We start from the raw sequence: 12,718 nt of genomic DNA, 5'->3' as shown, positions 1-12,718 counted from the left end.
GCAAGATTGAAAAGGACTACTTATATATAGTAATGTAACACTGTGAAGAGCCTAAATTGAAGCTGTCATAATTTATTACTAAGGCTTCATCTTGCAAGCTGCTAACAGAAAAACAAAGCAGAACAAAACAAGAAATGAGCCAGATGCCTTTACACTCAATCCATTATGTAATCAAATAATTCCAAAGATCGTGCATCCTGAGAGAATGTAACACTCTCAATCATAATGTGTATTGGCCTAATAGTGCAGAAATTTGGAAGTAGATAGCCCGAATTTCTTCAAATTTGTCCATCACTACCCTTAATTACCACATCTTCTTTTAATCTCATTTATAGGTTAATTGAATGTTTTTCAAACCATAAGGACACATCAGAAATAGCTAGAAATAACACACTAGATATTTTAATCTTATTTATAGTTTAATTTAGTGCTTTTCAAACCATAAGATTACACTAGAAATAACAGAAACAAATTTAGAGTTTTTGACCAATGAAATAGCACAGAATAGGATAACATAAAAGAAACAACGATTCAACTAAGATGTGAATACTTGCAAAGAACAGCATGTGTATGCATGTGTGCGTGTGTGTATGCGTATTCATGTATATAAAAATACTGGGATCTATGTCCTTTAGAACTAAACATACCATTGTCCACAGCGCCATGACCAGGGCTGGAGAGGGGGCAATACACAGCTGAAATAAGAGACGAACACAAGATGTAAAGATTGCAATAGCAGGTTACCCGAGGGAAGCTTCCTTCTCTGAGGAAGGCGATTAACCTACAAGGCTCACTGTCTCTCAGTCTTTTATTGAAATGCTTCAGGAGTCAAATTATAGATTTGATGTGGCACAAGCATTGATAACCACGTCCCGTATTGATGCTAACCAGCTGATGCTTGATGATGAGGAATCACCAGTGTGTGACTGATGTACAGAAGTCAGTATGTGGCTGTCGAAAGGATATCCTAAAATACACAGTCATGTGGCCTTGAACCATTGTCCAACTGTAGACCCTCATCCACAGGCCTCAACCTTGGTCTTAGACTTTTGCCTACTCACAGACCATTGCCTGCAGAATTTGACCTCGGTCTCTGGCACCGGTGGTCTGTGAACTCAAGATTCCAGACATAATCTGTCCTGTTCTTTAGAATTTTTAAAGAAATGGCCTGTGTGGCCAAAACTGTTGAATGACTTACCAACAAATAAATTTCTATGTCTTATGATTGTTTTAGTTATTCACCATTTCATGAATCATTTGTACTACTCATCCCTATGAACAAAGACTTTGAGATCTCAAATAATAAAGAGAAATAGAATTCCCCTTCTTATGTTTGACAATTTGCTGCTTAGTAACAAGAGTATCCCAAATCTACAGAGCAAGAAAACTTTCTTTGCCATTCTTGCTTCACCAACTTTATCTAAAGATATTTTAACATGTATGGATCTAATTTTCCCACCTTAATATATATTATATATACATTTTCACTTGCATAATTTCCCTCATACTGTTAATCCAGTCCTAGATTATTTCCTCAACAATTAACGTAGTATGGAACATTCACAGTACTTCAAGCTCTAAAAATTCAAGCCCATTAATTAACCATTTTCTGAGAAATTTAGATACCTCAAATTGGCTATGTCATTCTGTATAAGTGTGATGAAAAACTAAGTGGCATTTTATACTGTTTATAATGTACTTTATTCAATGTGGAGAACTAGTGTCAGTAAGAAAAGTAAAGACAACAGAATTTAGACAAAAGAGATGAATATAGTAGCAGTGTAGAAACAAGTGTGATAGGTAAATTGATTAATCAATAGTTAAATGCTAATCTGAGATATTTGTAATTGGCTTGGGTATGCCATGGAAGCAAGTTTAGTTCTTATCCTTGAGAATTTACATGTGAAGCATAGAGGAGGTTTCTAATAAGTGGAAATAATTATCTTCCAGGGGCTTTCACTGCCTCTCTATGAAATCCAGCTTCACATTTTTTCCCCCACTTTGGGTTTTTTTCACCTTCACTGTAGCTTTACCACAAATAGTTCTTACAGAACTACCTGCGAGGGTGGCTGTTTTAATTTCAGTAATGCTCTTTAGGTTGGGCATATTAAACTAATATCCCCAAAGGCAGTTCACATTCTCCTCAGCAAGGAGCAAAGTGAGTCCAAGCACAGAGGATTGACACTCTATCAACTGTCCTTTCTCAATCTAGAAATCAGTTACAATCAAGCTGTTGTTGTTTTTTATTTAATAAATTCATCTTATTTTGCTAATGTTCACATAATTGAGAGGGATAAATGCCTATGTGGGCCTCCAATTGTGGTGGAGAGGGTTGAGAAATAGGGGAATTGAATGAGACAGTTGCCTCCTATCTCCTTTTTCCTTCTGGTATTTGGTGAAAGTGTAGAGAGAAGTGAAGAGGGCTACTCCTAGCAACCCAACCACATCAGTACCCACGAATGGAGGAAGGGCACCTGGTGTCATCTTGGGGTCCCTGATGTGGAGCATGTTCCAAGGATACTATTTAAGTTTGTTTTGATAGTTCTGAAATGCAGTTGATTTAGTTGCTCCAAGGTTGAGGAAATCCTTTCAAGGTCCATTGGCTGACATAGTCCACCTTTAGAGACTTGATTTACCAAGATATTTGTCCAGGAGAGCTGTCAAATTTGTTCTGCCCTATATGGTATTGGACATCCTCTGCAGACCTCAATGAACTGGTTGTCATGTCCCCCATGAGCATCTGGAGATGCTTTCCACCTCATAGGCATCAGCAACCATGGAGGCCAAGTTCTGACTCATGCGCTTCAAGGTCAGATCACAGATTTTCACTGTGATCCAGTTCGGGTGTGGGGGCTGTCCACAAAGAAATCTTGTCAGAGGTGATCCCAGGCCTGACTTCTGTGTGTAACAGCCAATGTGGGGTCTGGCCAGTCCATCACCCAAGTCAACCTATACACACATACTGGTGGTTGCTGTCACCTGGTCAGTTCTGAATTCAGCCCCATCTCATTTATAAACCAGTGGATGCTGTGACCTATGCTAACCATGCCTGCCACACACACTGCTCTCACATACACCAGTGGGAGCTGTAGTCTAGCTAGAGCAGCCCCCATTAACCTCCACTAGGCTCACCTCCAGCTCTGAATGCTGTGAATGGCAGTATGTGCAGCAGACTTGTCCAGTCTGTCCCACATCCCATTAAGTTCTTATACACATCAATGGGTGTTGGAGCCTCGCACAACCCAACTGACCTCATTATCCAGCCCACACTAATTCTGGCGAGTGGCACCACCTGTCTAGTCAGCTTGCCCCAGCCCTGGTTCTCATTCTAACTATTGGGAGTTGCAGCCCATCGGAGAGGTGCCCACAGTTTCCCTACTGGGCCTACTCCCAGCTCTGGATTTTGCACTTTGCAGGTTGTTCTATGGTCTAATCTGACAGAATTTAACCCCATTTCCAGCACTTACCAGCTTATGCTTCAGCAAAGGCCAGCCAGCCTGCACCTACTCTGGCTCATGCATGCAGCAGTGAATATTGTTGCTTAGTCCAGTCTGGCTTTCCCCCAACCCAGCTCACATGCAGACCAATGAGTGTTACAGTCCTGCCCAGCCTGGTCAAATGCCAGTTCCAATTACACTCACCATCAGGAGCAGCTTGCCCCCCATCCTGGGTCTTATGTGTATTGGTTGGATCTGTGGCCCAGATTAGCATGGCTTGTCTCACTTTGGCATCCACCAGTATGTGTGAAAGCCTGGCTTGACCCAGCCTGACCCCAGGTCCAGTTCATACTGGCAGGTGGTGCAGCCTAGCCCAGCCCAGTCTTCCCAAGTCTCCCAGTCCTAATATGAGTTTGCTGGTTTTGTGGCCCTACTTAGCCTATTCTGCACCTTGTTCTGGTTCTCACATCTACCAGTGGGTTCTATAAATTGGCCCAGCCTGGCCCACCCCCAGACTTGACCAATATGTATGCTGGCAGGTACTATAATCTGGCTTGGTCTGGACTTCTCCCGGCCTTGGTTCTTGCACTCACCTGGAGAGACTGCATCCTGACAGAAGAGTTCCTCAAGCTCCTCTATCAGGTTATTTACTAGTTTCAGACCTCTCACACACTGGTGGGTTCTTGGCCCAGCCCGAGGTGGCCTACTTCCTGTCCTGGCAGGTATAGTGGTCTTGCCCAACAGGTCCACATCTATTCTGGCTCTTACTTTTGGGTGTTATAGCCCAGCTACACCTGGCCCACCCCCACAGTCAGCTCTTGTGGTTCAGTGGAAGCAGAGACCTAACCCAGCCTGTTCTACACCTTCCCTGGCTCTTATGAGCACCGGTTAGTCCTGAAGCCTATCCCAGTTTGACATACCCCAGACCCAGTCCACACCCGTGTTGAGGGATGCTGCAACCATGTCTAGCCTAGTTCACTGCCCCTATCCCAGCTCTTGTGCTCACTAGTGGGAACCACAGCCCCTTAGCTCCCTGAACAAACTTGCTCCCAACCACAGATCTTGCACATGCCAGCTGTTACACCAACCCAGCCTTCAATAACCCATCACCCAGCTTGGCCTTTGCCATCAGAAGCTATAGCCTGGCCTGGGTTGGCGCTCCCATAGTCCCAACTTTCACTGCTTGGGACTGCAACCTAACCTGGCCCAGCCTGCCCCTATCCTTGGCTTTCATGCAGACTTGTGATGATAGTCCAGCCTAGCTCAGCATGACCTGCACCCCATTCTGGCTTCCACACTTGTAGCTTGGCCTGCTCTGCTCATTCTGTCCCCATAGAGCCAATGCACACACTTGCTAACAAGTGAAGCAGTACTGCTTGGCCTGATCAATACCTAGCCCTGACTCATGTGCTCACCAGCAAAAGCAACAGCCCATCAGGGGAGTTCCCAGCCCCCACCCCCACCCAGGTCACTCCCAGACCCAGATCTCATGAGTGCCAGCAGGTGCTAGGCCCTTACCTGGCAGTCAGCTCCAGTGTTGACCATTGTGTGTGCTGGTGAATGTTGTGGCCCAGCGTGCCCCACACCCAATTCTTGGGTATGCCTGTGGGTGCTATAGGCTGGAGCACCCAGGAGTATTGGTGAGTTCCATGGTCATTCTTGCTCAGCCCATTACCACATCAGCCTTTGAGCAAACTAGCTGGTACGGCAGTTCCATAGGCGTGAACCCACAATCTCCCCACAGAAACTGCTCCAAGACCCACTTGTCTTGTGAGCTGGTTAGTGGTATGGCCCAGCCTAACATAGTCCAACCTCTGCCCCAACAATCACTGGCAGGTTATGTGGTTGAGCTCTGCCAGGAAGGCCCTCCAGCCATGGCTTTTGTGTGTGCTGCTAAGCCATGGCAAATAAATCCCAGCTCAGGTGTCATTTGTGTGCAATTGTATTGGTTTGGTCCTGAAAGGTCCTCTGGCTTCACTCCTCTAAACTACCCAGTCTCCAACCCCTTGTTTACCTGCAAGTGCAGCAGCTATGTTGTTGGAAATCCTGCTGAAGTAAGTCCCTACCTGTCATGTTCTCCCACACTTTTCCAGACTCACTTCCTTGAGCAAACCACAGTTGCCATGCCTATAGATCCCTAAGCCCAATCCTCTGGTAGTGTGTGGTGCCAGCCTGGTGCCCTGCCTGACACAAACATTCACACATCGGTCCCTAGACCCTGTCTGTTGGCATGCTGGCATCTGCCTCCCTGTCATACTGGTATGATTAACACAAATTTGCCATTGCCCACCAGCTATTAGCTGTTTTTCTTCCAGCAATGTAACAGTTGCCTAGGTACAATGCAACCTAGGTAGTTGCCTTTGGCTAGGGAAAGCTGTTATAAGAGTTTAACATCATCAACATATGATCAACATATGCATCCATCTCAGTATTTCACAAGTACATTTAAACTCTTGAGCAACCAATGGATCAGAGAAGACACACATAAACACACACAGAGGAACTTAAAATATGAAGTGAAATAACCAAAAAATAAAAACAGGCCATTCCAAAATTATGTGACACAGCAAAAGCATAAATAACAAGGAAATTTATAGAAATAAGTTCCTACAATAAAAACAAGAGAACATAATATAAATAACATAACTTTATACCTCACAGAATCAGTAAAGGAAGAAAACTAATAATTCTAATCCCAAAGTTATAGAAGATCAAAGACAACTGAAAATCAAAGCAGACTGAAAACATTAGAATACAAGTAAGATAACAATGATAGAATAAATCAATGAAATCATGAGTTGGTTTTTAAGATGATAAATACAATTGAGAAATATTTAATAAGTCTTCATAAAAAAGAAGTTCAAATAAATGAAGTCAGAAATGAAACAGGTATCAAATACTGAAACTATAAAAACAAAAGAGGACTTCACGAACAATTATATTTCAAGAATTTAGGTAACCTATAAGAAATAGATAAGTTCTTATATACAATCTGGTCAAATCAATTAACTAAGAAGTTCATTTCTCTCAAAACCAATAATAAATAAGGAGTTTTATTAATTAAAAATCTACCCAGGAGGGGCTGTGACTATGGTGTAGTAGGCCAAGTCTTCTCCTCTGGGATCAGCATCCTACATGAGAGCCAAATTATGTCTTGCCTGCTCCACTTTTGAGCCAGCTCCCTGTTAATGGCCTTGGAAAGCCTCACAATACGGCTGAAGTCCCTGGGCCTCTGTACCCATCTGAGAGATTCCTGGCCCCTGGTTCCTGGTTTCAGACCATCTCAGCACTCTCTCTGGTGGCCACGTGAGGAGTGAAACAACAGATGGAGGATCTTGTCTCTCTTCCTTTTCATAAAATCTGCCTTTCGAATAAAGCAAATCTTAAAAAAATATTTTCTCCTAACAAAATAATGACAAAATCAGAGTGACACCATATGTCAATTATACAAAATGTTACAAACATTAATGTCAATCTTAAACTACTCTGAACAATTGAAGAAGAGGGAATACTTTAAAAAATGGTTTATTAATTTTTGTTGGAAAGGCAGAGCTACAGAGAAAGAAGGAGAGACACACTGAGAGATCTTCCATCCACTGGTTCACTCCTCCAAATTGCCGCAATGGTAAGAGCCGAGCCAATTCAAAGCTAGGAGCCAGGAGCCGGGAGCCAGGAACTTCTGGTTCTCCCACATGGGTGCAAGTGCCCAAGGTCCTGAGTGCTCCTCTGCTGCTTTCCCATGCCACAATCATGGAGCTGGATCAGAAGTGGAGCAATCAGGTCTAGAACCAGCATCCAAATAGACTTCTTATACCACAATAGAGGATTAGCATGTAATGCCACTGCACCAGCTGAGAGAACATTTTCTAGCATGTTCTGTAAGGACAGTGTTATGTTCACATGTAAGCTAGAAGAAAGAAATATAGGGAAAAAACACTAGTGGTGAATGTGTACAGTGAAAAACTAGATGCAAAAATTCTTAGAATATCAGCATATAAAATCCAACAGCATGTTAAAAACCACACATCATGTTCCAATGAGAACTATCTTTCAGTTGCAAGGATGGTCCATTATATGCAAATCAATCAATCTGACATACTGACAAAATAAAGAATGATAGTGACAGTATCATCTCAACAAATACGGAAAAAAATAACAGAACTCAACGATCTTTCATAACAGGATTCTCAGCCAACTCTTTAGATAGAGTTCACCTAAATATAATTAAATTCATGTAAGAAAAGCATACAGTAAATATACTTGTGGATGAAAAATCCATAGTTCTCTCAGAACACGAGCAAGGCAACTACATGCACTTGTGCAAGTTTCATTTGACATATTAGGCCTCACCCAGAGCTAAGCCGTCCCTGAGAAGCTATACTGAAAGCATAGTGAGTACATTTTCTTCTAGAAACCCTTGCATTTGCTTTGTGTGAATCTACATTTGGAGCACTTATTTCTTTCTGTATGCCAGACAAAACAGTAATTTCCCTGAGCATTTAAAAAAATCGCTATAGATGAATGTGTTAATTTACTCCAGAAATAGAAATTTATGCACATTTTATTTGACAAGAAAAAAATTACTTCATAGTTTCCAAAGAGAAAACTTTCATCAATTCTTGAGCGAATTGCCATAAAGTAGCAAGGTTTACAGTGGGAAAAAACTTTTTTTTTTTGGTATAAAATGTTGGTCAAAGAGCAAAGTAACAAAGAAACAACAACAGATCTTTCAGAGGATAAGTACTGGCAAAGCATGAAGGTTGTGTCAGTTTCTTTATGAGTTTAGCAGCATAGTTACTTTTCTGTTTGGCAGAAAAATCACAGAAGGCTTCCAGCTGGCAGACACCTACAGACAGTTGTGAGCTAGTACCCTCAAACTTCCACCTGCAAGAAAAGAAACTGAACCAAGAATGCAGAAGGTCTTAAAGGTGAATGCATGACTAGTTGAGCCTCTAGGAAACACCTGTGAACATCATGATTGCAGCTCTGTAAGACTGAATAATTTACCCAGCTAAGCTCTGCCCACACACGTGATTCACAGAGAAGTGTTCAGGTAATAAATGTGTATTGTTTCCGTTTAAAGCTTATTTATTTGAAAGACAACAGATGTAAGTTCGCCTGTACACACACACACACACACACACACACACACACACACACACACACACACACACACACAGATATTCCATCTTCTGATTCATTCCCTAAATGTCTGCAATGAATGACCAGGAATTGGGAAGTTCATCTAACTCTCTCAGTGGAAACTTTGGCCACCCCCACTACCCTTTCAGGAATATTACTCTGGAGCTGAGTCACACTCTGACCTGGGGTGTCAGAATCACAAAGGGCAGTTTAATCCAGTGTCTTAATGACCCATTTGTGTGCTCTTTTAAGCCTCTAGATATGATAGTTTTTACAAAACAATAGTTATTATACACTCTCCAAAATATTTTTCCTTTCAATTTATGTTACTTAAGGAATCTTGAGAGTGACAATACTGCTATCTGATATTTGTCTTGTATGCTAACATAAAAACGGTGATCACTATCCATTGAAATTTCATTTTATATGGCAATTTATCATTGTAACAAATTCAAAATTTTGCCATAATGATCCACACTACGTAAGTAGTCTTCACTCAGTATACTGATCTAAATGTTGACACTAAATGTTAAAAAGCTAACCCAGAACACTATGACATTTACATTGAGAATAATATGTGACAAAATATCTGGGCACATTCTGCCCAATCAGGATAACACATACACTTAACTACCATTTAGAGTTAGTAAGATTGTGTTTAACAATAAGATTTTATGACACAAAGTCAACCCAGAAAAACTGAATCTGAAATCAGCAAGTAATGATACTTTGATATAAATTTAAAAAATACAAGGTGTTTACTTTGGAAATGTTTTTAATATTTTAAAATGCATCAAATAAGTGAAAAGTATAGCTATTTCATGGCTAGAAATTTGATGTTATAGGTCAACCACCTTAAACTGATTCAGAAAAGAAATACAACCCTCACACAAATTCTGCCAGGATTTTTTTCCCAAGAACTATACATATTCATTCTGAAATTTAAGAATTCTAAAACATTTTTTAGATAATTTCATAGTAAAAATGTTGGAAATGTTGTACTATTTGACTTCAAAATTTATGGTACAATTTCATTAGTTAATATAATTATATTAATTAACATAATATAATTTCTGATATATATCAGATATATCATGCATATAATTTCATAATAGCATAATATAATAACTTGATTAGTTAACATAATGTAATTTATATTAGTTAACATGATTTTTGGTTTTTACAAATGTTAAGCACAATAGATCTCTGATATTTATATTAACACTGAATAGGTGCTTATTTACATATCCAAATGTATGTGTTTGTTGACTGTGTTTGTTTATTTGAAAGGCAAATAGAGAGAAACAGAGGCAGAGAGGGATTGTTCATCCTCTGGTTCATTCTCCAAAGGTCCACAAAAGATAGCGATGGACCAGGCTGTAACTGGGAACCAGGAACTCTGTGGCTCTTCCACATGAGTGGCAGGGAACACTTAGTTGGGCTTTCAGTGTGTTTATCAGTAGGAAGGTGGAATTAGAAGTGGAACCAGGACTTAAATCAAGTACTTTAATATGGGATGTGAATGGCCAAAGGGACATCTTTCTATTTATTTATTTATTGAATTTATTTGTATATGAAAGGTAGAGTTATTAAAAAAAAAGGACAGACAGATCTTCTATCTGCTGATTTACTCTCCCTGTGGCCTCAATGGCTGGAGATGGGCCTGTCCAATGTCAAGATCCAAGAGTTTCTTCTGGGTCCTATGTGGTGCAAGGGCCTAAGGATTTGGGTCATTCTTTGCTATCTTCCTAGGCCATTAGCATGAAGCTTGATCAATGTGGAACAGCCTGGACTTGGAACAGTGCCTATAAGGAAAATTGGTGCTTCGGGTGGAGTCTTAGTGGGCTACATTATGGTGCAAGTCCTCCAGATGGACATTTTGAGTAAGATTTATTTATTTTTATTGGAAAGACAGATTTACAGAGAGAAGGAGATACAAAGATAAAAGATCATCCATCCACTGGTTTACTCCCCAAACAATTGCAAGAGCCAGAGCTGAGCTGATCCAAAGCCAGCAGCCACGAAATTCTTGCTGGTTTCCCACACAGGTGCAAGGTCCTGAGGGCTTAGTCTGTCTTCTACTGCTTTTCCAGGCCACAGGCAGGATTCTGGATGGGAAGTGGAGCAGCTGGGACATGAACTGGCAGCCATATGAGATCCTGGTACATGCAAGGTGAGGATTTGGCCACTGAACCAAAGTGCTGGGTCTGCAAATGGATATCTTAACCCTTGCGTCAAATGCCTGTTCCTATGTCATTCTTGGACAAAAATTGTAATGTAATTTAATGGAGAAAGAATTATCTCCTGAACTAATCATAATTGTCTACTTACATGCAAAATAATTACCTTGACTCTTATCTCACATATGTCCAGAAATTAATTTAAAATCCCTCAACTCTTAAATATAGGGAATAAAATTGCATGACTGTAAGAAGACAATTTATTTATTCATTTATTTTTTACTTTCTGTTATGCAAAGGTTCTAAGTTAAATTATGATGATAAATAATGAAATATGAAATTAATAAATAAGCCTATATGAAAATAGAATTTTGCTTTCTTAAGCTATGCAATTAAAAGGAAATAAATATAGGCAGGGAAATGATTTTCAAAAATACTGCATTCAACATAAATAAATTTCTTTTATAACTCAACATAAGAAAATAAAATCTCTAAATAGGTCACCAAATGCCACGTAAATCAAAAGCAAGCATGAAAACATGTTCAATATGAATTGGGAATTGAAGAATTGAAAAACAAAGCAACAAAGCAACTCAAATCTCCACATACTAGGATAATTATAATGAAAATGAGATGAAAGGTGTTGGCAAAGTTGTAAAGAAATTAAATGCCTCACATGTTTCTGGTAGGTATTAAAATGCAAAAATACTTTGGAAAACAGTTACTGGTTTACATAAAAATTTGCCAGAGTTTTCTTGTGACTCCCCTCCCCCCAATTCTATTCATGTAAGAAAAAAAGAAAAATATGTCCACACAAATATATGAATATAAATGGATGTAGAAGCTCATTCAGTATGACCAGAAATTGGAAATAATCAACATGTCTATTGTCTAGCACAGGGAGGGAAATAGCTAGAGTAAAAACATTCAATGCAATATATTTAACAGTATAAACAATAAACCAGTAACACATCCAACAACATAATTAATTTTCACAAGTATGTAAGAACAAAACCTAGTCACCACAGACTACATAATACATGATTTCATTTGGAAGAAATTCTGAAACAGCCAAACCATAGTTTCAGAAACAGATCAGTGTTTACCAGAAACAGAGACTGGAGGATACCAGTTGACTAGAAGGAACACACGGCATCATTTTGCATCCCTTCTTTGACCGCTGCTAACAGGCAATGTACTAATAAATGTTTGCAGCAGTGCCTAACCGAGGGTGTGCTTATAAAACTGACACTGGTTTCCTTTGGTTCATGCAGCATATTGACACAAAAGATGCTGTCTTCTAACAATATTTGTTTTCTATTTGTGGATGTCAGAAGTTTTGAAGCTGAGTATCAGTAGGTTGTTTACTTTTGGAGACTCTGAAGAACCCATGTCATGCTTTTCACCTAGCTTCTGGTTACTTTCAGCATTATTGACGTTCCTGATTTGTAGATGTATCTCCCCAATTTGTGTCCCTTCTTCACCTCACCTCCATGCTGTGTGTCTTCTCTTCTTTTCTCAAGACACTTGCCATTGGACTCACAGCTCACTGTAATCCAGCATAGTCTCCTCTGGATATCTTCAATTACACATTTGTCAAGATCCTATTTTCAAATAAGATTACCTTGACTAGGTATGTTTGGATGAAGGGCTTTCATCTGCTTTGGCTGTGAGCAACACACACCATAACTGAATGACTTAGACTGCAGAAATTTATGCTCTCACATATCTGGAGATCCGGACGACAACATTGTTGAATTCTTCTGGCTGATTTTTTCCTGCTCAAGCAGATAGATGTCTTCTGGACTGTTCCTATGTTTCAGAGGAAGGATTATGTTGTCACCTAAGGGGACCGGTTGTACAAGATCAAGACCATTTCTTGTGACTTCTAATCTTTAAAAGGCAGCCCCCAGAAGAGTCATGAGGCAGGATAGGACTTCAATATTTGAAAGTGTGCAG

The sequence above is a fragment of the Ochotona curzoniae genome, unplaced genomic scaffold, assembly GCF_017591425.1.
Source record: "Ochotona curzoniae isolate NIBS_2020 unplaced genomic scaffold, NIBS_Ocur_1.0 scaffold_4505, whole genome shotgun sequence".
In the NCBI taxonomy this organism is placed as follows: Eukaryota; Metazoa; Chordata; class Mammalia; order Lagomorpha; family Ochotonidae; genus Ochotona; species Ochotona curzoniae.
Note: the sequence above shows the minus strand (reverse complement) of the source record.